The sequence below is a fragment of the Hypanus sabinus genome, chromosome 15 (genome assembly GCF_030144855.1).
Source record: "Hypanus sabinus isolate sHypSab1 chromosome 15, sHypSab1.hap1, whole genome shotgun sequence".
NCBI classification, from domain to species: Eukaryota; Metazoa; Chordata; class Chondrichthyes; order Myliobatiformes; family Dasyatidae; genus Hypanus; species Hypanus sabinus.
In genome coordinates this window covers 28,009,211-28,022,121 of record NC_082720.1, presented here as the reverse complement: position 1 = coordinate 28,022,121, position 12,911 = coordinate 28,009,211, and positions in this window count along the sequence as shown.

The following is a 12,911-nucleotide window of genomic DNA, read 5'->3' as shown; positions in this document are numbered from 1 at the left end:
GTAATTTTTAAATAGAAGTCTGATTGCAAGGAATGATCTTAAAGGACATACATAAATTCAGATGACACCAATGTTGTTGGCAGGATCTCAAATGGCAATAAAGTGTACAGGAATGAAATACAGCTGAGTCACAACAACCACCTTGCACGCAAAGGAACTGATTGTGGGCTTCAGGAAGAGGAAGTCAGGAGAACACACTGAGGGAACACGTGTTGAGGGATCAGCTTTGGAAAGAGTGAGCAACTTCAATCACGAAGAAGGCATGCAGTGGCTCTACCTCATTAAGAGTTTGAGGAGACCAGTACGTCAAAAGACTAGCAAAATTTTTACCAATGTATGGTGGAGAGTATTCTGACTGCATGAATAGCTGGTGCAGAGGCTCCAATGTGCAGGATCACAAGAGGGTTGTAGACTCAGCTAGCTGCTTTAACCCTCCCACCATTAGGACATCTTCAAGTGATGGAACCTAAATGCAGTGTCCATCAAGGACCCTCACCATCTGGGATGCTCCCTCTTCTCAGCACCATCGAGGTAGAGGTCTGGGAGCATGAAGATCCACACTCTACTTCAAGAAGAGCTTCCTTTGCTTTCAGATTACTGAATAGTGCATGAACCCGTAAGCATTATCTCACTATTCTCCTGTAGTATTTATGTTTTGTAACTTATAAGTGATTTTTTTGTCTTACTGCCACAAGCCAATTTCACAATGTATTCAAGATACTAAATCTGATTCTGAAAATTGAGTAAAAGTACCTACTTACAAATGTCAAGTGGTTTGAATGCCTAAATATAGAAATAAGACAAGAATATAGTTTTGATTTGAAGAGTTACACTGAAATTTTAATGGGTTACGATAGCACCTTAACTCATGTTGGAGAAGCTACAAATTTCTCAGGGTTTTTTTGGGTTAATTTCCAACATTCTATAGTTAACAAAGCCATATTAACTAACAATAAGTAATCAGATTTAGTTGACTGCCTAATGTATAAAATATTGATCTAATTACAAGCATAAAATTATATGATAGTGTTCGAAAGAGACAAATGCAAGGTATGATTCTAGATTTATGCAGGGCTTTTTCCAAATAGTAAAATTGAGTAAAACAATTGATCAATGAACAGCTATTCAGAAACCTGATACACATCAGTTTCTGCCTCTACGTGGCATAGTTGTGAGTAAGATGTAGATAAAAAATAACTGCAGTTGACAAAATCTACAAGAAGGAAATGGGGCAAGAATATTTTTACTATTGTATTAGGAAATAGAAGTTGGGAACAATGGATTCCTCATAAGCAGATGAAGAGATACTGTAAATAAACAAATTGTGAAATGTTAATTGACACAGAAAAGAGGACGGTATACTGCATATCATAAGGAATCCATGATTATCCATCAGGGTGAGACGCTCGCCAACATTAATAAAAGTTAATATACTACTGGAACTAAAGGTAATAAATATCCAAGGCCTCAAAACTCCCATACAAAACTTTTAAGAAAATAAGTAAAAACATTGCAGGTGCCATAACATTAATCTTACAAAGTTTTCTCAAAGTAGCACTCATTCCTTGATTGGAAAGTTTTACATTTCAAGCCACTCAGAAAGGTAAAAGGAGGAAACCAGCAAATTATAGAGCAGTTAGCTTAGCATCTGTTGTTCCAACAAAGGCAATGTAGATTTGTAAGAGGTACACAATGTCTAATGAACTTGATTGATTTTTGTTTAAGTAGTGAATGATACAGTGAACAGGGAGACAACAGTGGATGCCACTTAAACCATTTTAAATGAGGGAGGGCAAGAATCCAGATGTTGTGATCCATGTAGGGACCAATGAAGTGGGTAGGATGAGTGAGGGGGTCCTGCGTAGGGAGTTAGGTACGAAGCTGAAGAGCAGGACCTCCAGGGTAACAATCTCGGGATTGCTACCTGTGCCACGTGTGAGTGAGGCAAAGAACAGAAAGATTATACAGATTAATACGTGGCTGAGAGGATGGTGCAGGAAGGAGGGCTTCAGGTTTTTAGATAATTGGGCTTTGTTCCAGGGGAGGTGGGAGCTGTTCCGAAGGGACGGTTTACACCTGAACTGGAGCGGTACTAACATTCTTGCAGGGAAGTTTGCTTGTGCTTCTTGGGGTGGGGTTAAACTAAATTTGTAGGAGGCGGTGATCCAGAATGTGAGAGAGGATAGCGAGATGAAGAATAAAGGACAGGTGGGGACTACACTGTTCCGGAATATTAAGTGTGTAGTAGAGAAAGGTGAGGCGGAACAAGTGATAAGGAGGACACGTACAGAGGGATGGTCTGACGGAACATGGAGTTAAATGTGCAGAAAGAATAAGTAAATTTAGGAAGGACAACAAAATTCTAGGAGCATATAGCCCGATGGGAGTTCGGGGAGCTGGGTTAAGCACAATAGGCAGAGATTCAAACAGAGAGTGGAGAAATGGGCTAAAAATTCTATATCTGAATGCACGGTGTCAGAAATAAGGCAGATGAGCTTGAAGCTCAGCGAATGGGTAACTATGATGTTGTTGGGATAACGGAGACATGGCTGCAGGGAGATCAGACCTGGGAAATGAATGTACAAGGGTATACGTGCTATCGTAGGGACAGAAATGTGGGCAGAGGGGGTAGGGTGGCCCTGTTGGTGAGGAATGAGATTCAGTCCTTTGCAAGGGGGAACATAGGATCAGGAGAAGTGGAGTCTGTGTGGATAGAATTGAGGAACAGTAAGGGCAAAAGGACCCTAATGGGTGTTGTCTATAGGCCACCGTACAGTAGCATGGATATTGGGTGCAAGTTGAATAGGGAGTTAACATTGGCATGTGGCAAAGGTAATGTTGCAGTAGTTATGGGGGATTTCAACATGCAGGTGAACTGGGAGAATCAGGTTGGTGCTGGACCCCAGGATAGGGAGTTTGTAGAGTGCCTACGGGATGCATTCTTGTAACAGCTTGTACAAGAGCCGACCAGGGACAAGGCTATTCTGGATTTAGTGTTATGTAATGAACAGGATTTGATAAGCGATCTTGAAGTAAAGGAGCCATTAGGAGGTAGTGATCATAATATGGTAAGTTTTTATCTGCAATTTGAGAAGGATAAGGGCAGCTCGGAGGTGTCAGTGTTGCAGTTCAACAAAGGAGACTATGGAGCCATGAGGGAGGAGCTGGCCAAAGTTAACTGGTTGGATATCCTAGCAGAAAAGACAGTGGAACAGCAATGGCAGGTATTCTTGGGAATAATGCACAAGGTGCAAAATCAGTTCATCCCCCGGAGAAGGAAGAATTCAAAGGGGGAAAGGGGCCACAGTGGTTGACAAAGGAAGTCAGAGATTGCATAGCATTAAAAAAAAATTATGAAAGAGCTAAGGTGAGTGGGAGGACAGATGATTGGGAAATTTTTAAGGTACAACAGAACTTAACTAAAAAGGCAATACGGGGAGAAAAAAATGAGGTACGAACACAAGCTAGCCAAGAATATAAAGGAGGATAGCAAAAGCTTTTTTAGGTATGTGAAGAGAAAGAAGATAGTTAAGGACAATGTTGGGCCCTTGAAGAATGAATTGGGTGAAATTGTTATGGGAAACAAAGAAATGGCAGAAGATTTTAATAAGTACTTTAGATCTGTCTTCACTAGGGAAGACACAAGCAATCTGCCAGATGTATGGATGGGCCAAGGACATAGGGTAACAGAGGAAATGAAACAGATTGACATTAGGAAGGAAACGGTGATGAGTAGACTGATAGGACTGAAGGCTGACAAATCCCCAGGTCTAGATGGTCTGCATCCTAGGGTACTAAAGAAGATGGCCCTGAAAATTGTGGCTGCATTGGTAATCATTTTCCAATGTTCCTTAGATTCAGGATCAGTTCCTAAGGATTGGTGAATGGCTAATGTTATCCCACTTTTTAAGAAAGGAGGGAGGGAGAAAACAGAGAACTATCGACCTGTCAGCCTAACATCAGTAGTGGGGAAGATGCTAGAGTCCATTATTAAAGATGAAATAGTGGCATATCTAGATAGCAGTGATAGGATTGGGCCGAGCCAGCATGGATTTACCAAGGGCAAATCAAGCTTGACTAATCTATTGGGAGTTTTCGAGGATGTAACCAGGAGAGACAAGGGAGATCCAGTGGATGTAGTGTACCTCAATTTTCAGAAGGCATTTGATAAGGTCCCACATAGGAGATTGGTGGGTAAAATCAGAGCTCATGGCATTGCGGGGAAGACATTCACATGGATAGAAAACTGGTTGGCAGATAGAAAGCAAAGGGTAGCGGTGAATGGGTGTTTGTCGGAATGGCAGGTGGTGACTAGTGGGGTGCCACAGGGTTCGGTATTGGGACCACAGCTGTTTACGATTTACATCAATGATTTAGATGACGGGATTGAGAATAACATCAGCAAGTTTGCTGATGATACTAAGCTGGGTGGCAGTGTGACATGTGATGAGGATGTTAGGAGAATTCAGGGTGACTTGGATAGGCTGGGTGAGTGGGCAGATACTTGGCAGATGACGTTTAATGTGAATAAGTGTGAGGTTATCCACTTTGGGAGTAAGAACAGGAAGGCAGATTATTATCTGAACAGTGTAGAGTTAGGCAAGGGAGAAATACAAAGAGATCTAGGAGTCCTTGTTCATCAGTCACTGAAGGTGAATGAGCAAGTGCAACAGGCAGTGAAGAAGGCTAATGGAATGTTGGCCTTTATTACAAAGGGAATTGAGTACAAGAGCAAGGAAATCCTCTTGCATTTGTACAGGGCCCTGGTGAGACCACACCTGGAGTATTGTGTACAGTTTTGGTCTCCAGGGTTAAGGAAGGACATCCTGGCTGTAGAGGAAGTGCAGCGTAGATTCACAAGGTTAATTCCTGGGATGTCCGGACTGTCTTACGCAGAGAAGTTAGAGAGACTGGGCTTGTACACGCTGGAATTAAGGAGATTGAGAGGGGATCTGATTGCATCATATAAGATTATTAAGGGATTGGACAAGATAGAGGCAGGAAATATGTTCCAGATGCTGGGAGAGTCCAGTACCAGAGGGCGTGGTTTGAGAATAAGGGGTAGGTCATTTAGGACAGAGTTAAGGAAAAACTTCTTCTCCCAGAGAGTTGTGGGGGTTTGGAATGCACTGCCTCAGAAGACAGTGGAGGCCAATTCTCTGGATGCTTTCATGAAGGAGCTAGATAGGTATCTTATGGATAGGGGAATCAAGGAATATGGGGATAAGGCAGGAACCGGGTATTGATAGTAGATGATCAGCCATGATCTCAAAATGGCAGTGCAGGCTCGAAGGGCCGAATGGTCTACTTCTGCACCTATTGTCTGTTGTCTATTGATTTGCAGAATAAATTTGACAACATTCCTAATTAGAGAAATGTAGTGTTTGACAGGAAACGTTAAAAATAATGGGCAGGTAATCAAATTGGTGAGCTGTGACTAGTAGTGTTCTGCAACTACTCACCATATTATATGGTAGGATGGAAAATTACATATCAAAATTGTAAATTACACAAAGCTTAGTGGCACTTCCAGCTAGATAGATTGAAGCTGTACATTACATAAGGCAAATGGACCTTAATTAAAAAAAAAACTAATGATATCTACTTGGTACTTTAAAGGTATAAAAACAATACTTCAAATCTATTTTTTCTAACTGGGTGCTTGACGTAGCTCTATTATACTCTCTAAACTAATTAAATATGTAGGCCTGTTCGCATTCTTAAGCCATTTATTGGATTTCTTGTTTTTTCTTTCAAAACTTAGAACCCTTAGAAATCTACTCAAACCTTTCAAACGTGTGGACTCAGTTTGCTGCTCCAATCTTCCCTGACATCTCAAAGACATGTAGATTGGTTGATTAATTGGCTGTTGTAAATTGCCCCCCAGTGCATCGGCAAGTGGTAAAGCCGGGGGAAACTGATGAGAGAACAGGGAGAATAAAAAGTAGGATTAATTCATATAGGATTAGTGAAAACAGGTGATTGATGGTCGGCATGTGCTGAAGGGCCATTTCTCTGCTGTATGTCTCCATGGCTATTAATATTACTAGATAATTCAATCCTGTCTATACCGTTTAAAGTGCTGCTATTTTTGTGTAATTAGTCAAATTGGATCTGTGCCCTTCAATGCCATATGAATTTCAATCATTAAGGCTGTATCAGCCCATCATTTCCTTCAACATCTTTCATTGTAAACAATACTTCTGAGGAGTTCTTCTTGATAACCTTCTTCCCACTTATAAGGTGTGTCAGATGGGATGTGGTTATGAATTCAAGGTTCATTTGACATATATGTAGACTGACTAGTAACTAATCAAAGAGGTAAATAAATTATTTGTTTCATTTAGATCTCTGATGATCATAGAACCTTTTGAGCACAAAATGGCTTCCTTTCAGTATAATTGAGTTCTCATTTAAACAGTATTTCATTTGTCATGAATGTTTTGGAAAATTCTGAGACCATGAAAAGTTCTATATTGATGGAAACTTTATCCCTTCTCAAGTTCTAATCCACACTTTCTGTGGTATCATATAAAAATACTTATTTACCTTTTTAGATCCCAGCTTTCTAATTTTAGGAAGTACCAGACTGCGCTTTATAATTCTGCTACTACCACTACTCAGAAGGTAAAATGGCCAAAGGCAGCAATTATGTTATTTTTACTTTCTTTCCTTTAATATAGTTTCCAAACAACATACGATACCTGGCAAACAAATACAGTAAATTGCTAATGTTTGACCAATATTAGGCTATATGGAGTAAAGCTAATTGTTTGATAGTCTTTTGAACAAAGTAGCTTTTTGTTCTGTTTCCACCACATAAACATCCCATTGCACTTGTCTTTCGCTACATTACGTTATCATTCTATTTATAATATAAAAGGTGATATCTTGATCAACAAACTAAACACATTGCCCAATTAAATTCCATGACAAAGTTATTAAATTTTCTTTCTACTGGTTTCTGGTCGATAATTAAAAGAAGTTCGGAATTTTGTCAAGAATGGTAGCCTAGAATTGAATTTTACCATTCACACAAAGCATTAACACTCATTTGGGTTCACAGACAAAAGCAATTGTGGAATTGATCAAAAGCATGTTTAAAAGAGAAGTAAAATAGTTTACTGTCAGAAACGAGCACTAAAACAAGACTTCTATCTCTTCTGAAAGAAATACACACAGTTCAACACAAATTTCAAACTTCACTATGATCCAATCTGAAGTAGGTGGCAGTTTGTGAAGATGCATTCTCAGCAGAGGAATGGTCTTGTGTTTACCGAGAACACATCAGTTGTAAGAATCTGACAGGAAGTGGTCTCAGTTGCTTCCTGCAGGCATGAGAATCCCCAGTCAAAGGAGCAGTTCACTAATAAATTTCATATCCTCACAAAAAAAAAATCAGTGTAACCTGCTGAGCACAAGAACAAATGGAGCGGAGATACATTTATTGATGTCTAGCCATCAGTGCAAGTGAATCTAAAAAGCAGCACGTAAAAGATTATTAAGTGTCACCCAGGCTGCCCCTTTTGATTATTCAATACTATGTTAGTACTAATGGCTGGAGCATGGAGTAGGTTTGCTTTGATTTCACATACTTCCGTCAGGAATTCCCTTATATCCTGTGCAGCCAATATGTGGCTCCTTCATTCAAGCAATGGATGCTTACTCATTATCAATAAACGGCTATTTATCTCACTGGATTCAAGCCAGCTCCCAGCATTCCCAATGATCTTATTTCCGCTCATCTTACAGCCTTACAAATTATTCTCTCTTGTGTATCTTTCAATTCCCCATTGATTGTTTTACCACTTGCCCTGGTAACTGCAGTAGGTGCTGTGATACCGTAATGCTGACAAGAACACCCTCTTCATTGGCACCTCTTCCATCTGCTTCTCTAGCTCATACTTCCTTTCATTCTCTACCTCAAGGTCAGGGTGTCCTTGTTGTTCCTCCTCAAGCACAGCTGCTTTTTGCAAAACTTGGCAGCAATTTCTAAGCCACTGTTCTTGACAGAATTCCAATTTTCTTTTAATTATCAACCAAAAACGCAAAAAGCTATGCACATGCTGAATGTACAGTGCAAGCCACCCCTAGACTACTCATTTTTTGAAAATTAGTGTCATTTCCCATGATTTTGGTTCATGCATGGCTATTAGTGTAATTGTGCTCAGTAGATGTGGTTGCAGAGTTTCAAGAGTGGCTGCTCTCCAATCAGATTCCCCCTTCACCAACCCTTTATCTCCTTCATGAATCAACTTCCCAACTCTTTACTTTACTTTACCCAGTTTCACCCATCACCTGCCTTTGTACTTCTTCCTCCCCTCACCCTACCTTCTTACTCTGACTCCTCCTTCCTTTCCAGTCCCAAAGAAGGGTCTCAGCCCAAAAAGTTGACTGTTTACTCTTTTCCATAGATGCTACCCAACCCACCAAGTTCTTCCAGCATTTTGTGTGTGTTGCTTTGGTTGAAGAGAGTGCTGGTAGAAACTAGAGTAGAAGATAGAAATGTTTTTAAGTGTTCATCTCTCCAGGTAGTATTGGCCATTGAAAAGGTCTGATAGGACAGTTAATCTAAAAATAATGTTGTCAATTGTTTTAAGAAACAAACCTCTAACCATGAGGTGATTCTTCTGTTGGTCAACACTTAGCTAGATGTAGAGGAAATGGAAATATAATCTGTTTGTGAAAAGCTTGGGGGTTTAGTTGATACCTTTATAGATAGTCAATATTTTATAAGATACAGGAGCAGAATCAGGCCACTTGGCTCATCGAGTCTTCTCCTAATTAAGCTAGGAATAAATCGGGATTGTAGGGCAGTATGGCTGGAAAGGCCAGAAGGGCCTATCTCAAACTGTATCTCAATAAATAGAGAAATATATATATATTTGGTTGTTACTGGCTTCAATAAAGGATATTAGAAACACAGAACATTATAGCACAGGAATAGGCCTTTTGGCCCCTCTTGGCTGTACTGAACCATTTCTCTGCCTAGTCCCACTGACCTGCACCTGGCCCGCATCCCTCCATATACCTCTCATCCATGTACCTGTCCAAGTTTTTCTTAAATGTTAAAAGTGGGCCCGCATTTACCACTTCATCTGGCAGCTCATTCCACACTCCCACCACTCTCTGTGTGAAGAAGCCCCCCACTAATGTTCCCTTTAAACTTTTCCCCCTTAACCCATGCCCTCTGGTTTTTTTCTTCCCTAGCCTCAGTGGAAAAAACCTGCTTGCATTCACTCTATCTATACCCATCATAATTTTATATACCTCTATCAAATCTCCTCTCATTCTTCTATGCTCCAGGGAATAAAGTCCTAACCTATTCAACCTATCTCTGTAACTCAGTTTCTCAAGTCCCGGCAACATTCTTGTAAACCATCTCTGCACTCTTTCAATCTTATTAATATCCTTCCTGTTATTAGGTGACAAAAACTGCACACAATACTCCAAATTCAGCCTCACCAATGCCTTATACAACCTCACCATAACATTCCAACTCTTATACTCAATACTTTGATTTATAAAGGCCAATGTACCAAAAGCTCTCTTTACTACCCTATCAACCTGTGACGCCACTTTTAGGGAATTTTGTATCTGTATTCCCAGATCCCTCTGTTCTACTGCACTCAGTGCCCTACTATTTACCTTGTATGTTCTACCTTGGTTTGTCCTTCCTAAGTGCAATACCTCACTCTTGTCTGTATTAAACTCAATCTGCCATTTTTCAGCCCATTTTTCCAGCTGGTCCGGATCCCTCTGCAAGCTTTGAAAACCTTTCACACTGTCCACTACACCTTCAATCTTTGTATTATCAGCAAATTTGCTGATCCAATTTACCACATTATCATCCAGATCATTGATATAGATGACAAATAACAATGGACCCAGTTCTGATCCCTGTGGCACACCACTAGTTACAGGCCTCCACTCAGAGAAGCAATCCTCCACTACTACTCTCTGACTTCTCCCATTGAGCCAATGTCTAATCCAATCTACTACCTCACCATGTATACCTAACGACTGAATCTACCTAACTAACCTCCCATGCGGGACCTTGCCAAAGTAGACAACATCCACTGCCTTCCCTTCATCCACTTTCCTGGTAACCTCCTCGAAAAATTCTTAATAGATTTGTTAAACATAACCTACCACGCACAAAGAAATGTTGACTCTCCCTAATAAGTCCCTGTCTATCTAAATACTTGTCAATCCTATCTCTTAGTACACCTCCCATTAATTTACCTACTACCGACGTCAAAGTTACTGGCCTATAATTTCCCAGATTACTTTTAGTGCCTTTTTTAAACAATGGAACAACATGAGCTATCCTCCAATCCTCTGGCACTTCACCTGCAGATACCGACTTTTTAAATATATTTGCCTGGGCCCCTGCAATTTCAACACTAGTCTCCTTAAAGGTCCGAGGGAATACCCTGTCAGATCCTGGGGATTTATCTACTCCGATTTGCCTCAAGATAGCAAGCACCTCCTCCTCCTCCTCAATCTGTATAGGTTCCATGACCTCACTACTTGTTTACCTTATTTCCATTGACTCCATGTATGTTTCCTTAACAGACGTAAAAAATCCATTTAAGATCTCCCCCATTTCTTTTGGTTCCATACATAGCCGACCACTGTGATCTTCAAGAAGACCAATTTTATCCTTACTATCCTTTTGCTCTTAATATACTTGTAGAAGCTCTTCGGATTATCCTTCACCTTGACTGCCAAAACTACCTCATGTCTTCTTTTAGCCCTCCTGATTTCTTTCTTAAGTATTTTTTTGCACTTTTTATACTCCTCAAGCACCTTATTTGCTCCCTGTTTCCTATATATGTCATACATCTCTCTCTTCTTCTTTATCAGAGTTCCAATATCCCTAGAGAACCAAGGTTCCTTATTCTTATTCACTTTCCTTTAATCCTGACAGGAACATACAAACTCTGCACTCACTTTTTTGTTCTGTTTATTTCCTTGTGCAAGCAATAACAGAAAGAACCTACAAAAATATATGAATAAATTGAGCACATCTACATGGAGTGCTGTCACAGGGAAGTATCCATTATCAAAGGACTCCCTGACTCCCCCAACCACCAAACCAGGCCATGCTCTCTTCTCACTGGTGTCATCAGGCATCAGGAAGGTGGTACAGAGCCTCAGCACCCACAACATCAGGTTCAAGAAAAGTTATTACCCCCCAACCATCAGGCTGATGAACCAGAGGCGATAACTTCACTCACCCCAATAGTAAACTGTTCCCACAACCTATCAATTCATTTTCAAGGATCTTTCAACTCAGGTTTTCAATCCTTGTTGGTTATTTATTATTATTAGTTCTTTCTTTTTATACTCACACAGTTTGTTGTCTTTTACACATTGGTTGTCTGCAAGTACTGTTGGGTGCAGTCTTTCATTCATCCTATTGTGTTTCTTGTATTTACTGTGAATGCTCCCAAGAAAATGCATCTCAAGGTTGTATATAATAACAAATATATACATTGATAATAAATTCACTTTGAAGTATAAATATACACACAAATAATGAAAACACAGTGGAAATGATAAGTGTGCCTACCTGCTAAGCTGCATTCATTGGAGTACATCGGCTACATATTGTTATTTACTGGTTTCTGTTTGCTGTCCCTTTTCTTCTATAGGAGAGCTACTTTGATATTTTTCTTCATTTTGGTTAGCAGCCTGAGTAAAAGGTATTTCCAATGAATTTTATGTCCTTAAAATTAGTTGCAAAATTAATTGTTCATTGAAAGATAAGTTTAACAATATCAACTTAGTTCTGATGGAGACATCCATGCAAGTTTTAAAGCTGATGCTAATAATTTGAAAGTGGAAGTGCAGCTGCCCTCTCTTATGATTAATGAAATGACAGCAATATTTATCAAGGTAGGAAAATGGTTCAAATGGATTAACAGCCACCAAAATAAAGGGACAAATAAACGACAGTACCGGTAAATTAATATAAAAAGATAAAATGTAGTGTGCCTGGTACATCAGATTCCAATGTATGTCCTGTAGAACATTAGAAAACATTTTATACTATATTCTTATTTTTTAAAATGAAGTATTTTTATTTGAAATGGTCAGTAAGGTTAACAAAGCAGGTTGAGTCATTGTAAGTTTAATTCTATTAATCAAGTCACATTCTAAACACAAAAGTAATAACCCTTTTCCAAGGACACTTAGAAAATATGAAAATTTACTTTTTTCGGTAGTTGCTACTTACTGTCTATGTAGAACTGTAAAATTGGCAAAGTTCCTTACTGCCCAACTGCTAATTGCCCAAATGTGTCATTCCCTCAATTTCTCTGCTCTATCATTGCATATCTATATTGTTTTCTTTTATTTAGTCACTTCCCTTTTAAATTATCATGGATTGTTTTCATCTTTGTTCCTAAGCACACATTCCCCGTGTTAGCAACTCTATCCATTTAATCAAATGCATGACTGGAGACACCAAATCCATCTGTTAAACTGATAAAGTTTGCCGACTGTCATTGGACTAATCACCAGAGACAATGATTCCAAGTTCCACACAAAGTAAGCAAGCTGGTGTGCTGATGCAATCATAACCACTTGGAGCTGAATGGCCTCAAGATTGTGGAGATGCATGAGAGAAACCTGTTTCCTCTCCACCCACTCATCATCAACAACTCTACAGTTAGCACTTTCAACATTCAGATTCCTTGATCATTAAAAATCTCCCAACAGCTTGTTAGTTTTTACTGACTAATATTTCTTTAGATAAAATAAATTTTATTCAGTAATAGAAATAGTGTTTTCAGCTTGTTTCCTTTTCAGGCCTGGATACTCCATTCTCAAGTGATTATTTTTTTCATCCATGCAATCTGGTATGAAAGCTAGTTTCCTGAAAGAAAAAGGTTCCTTTCTTC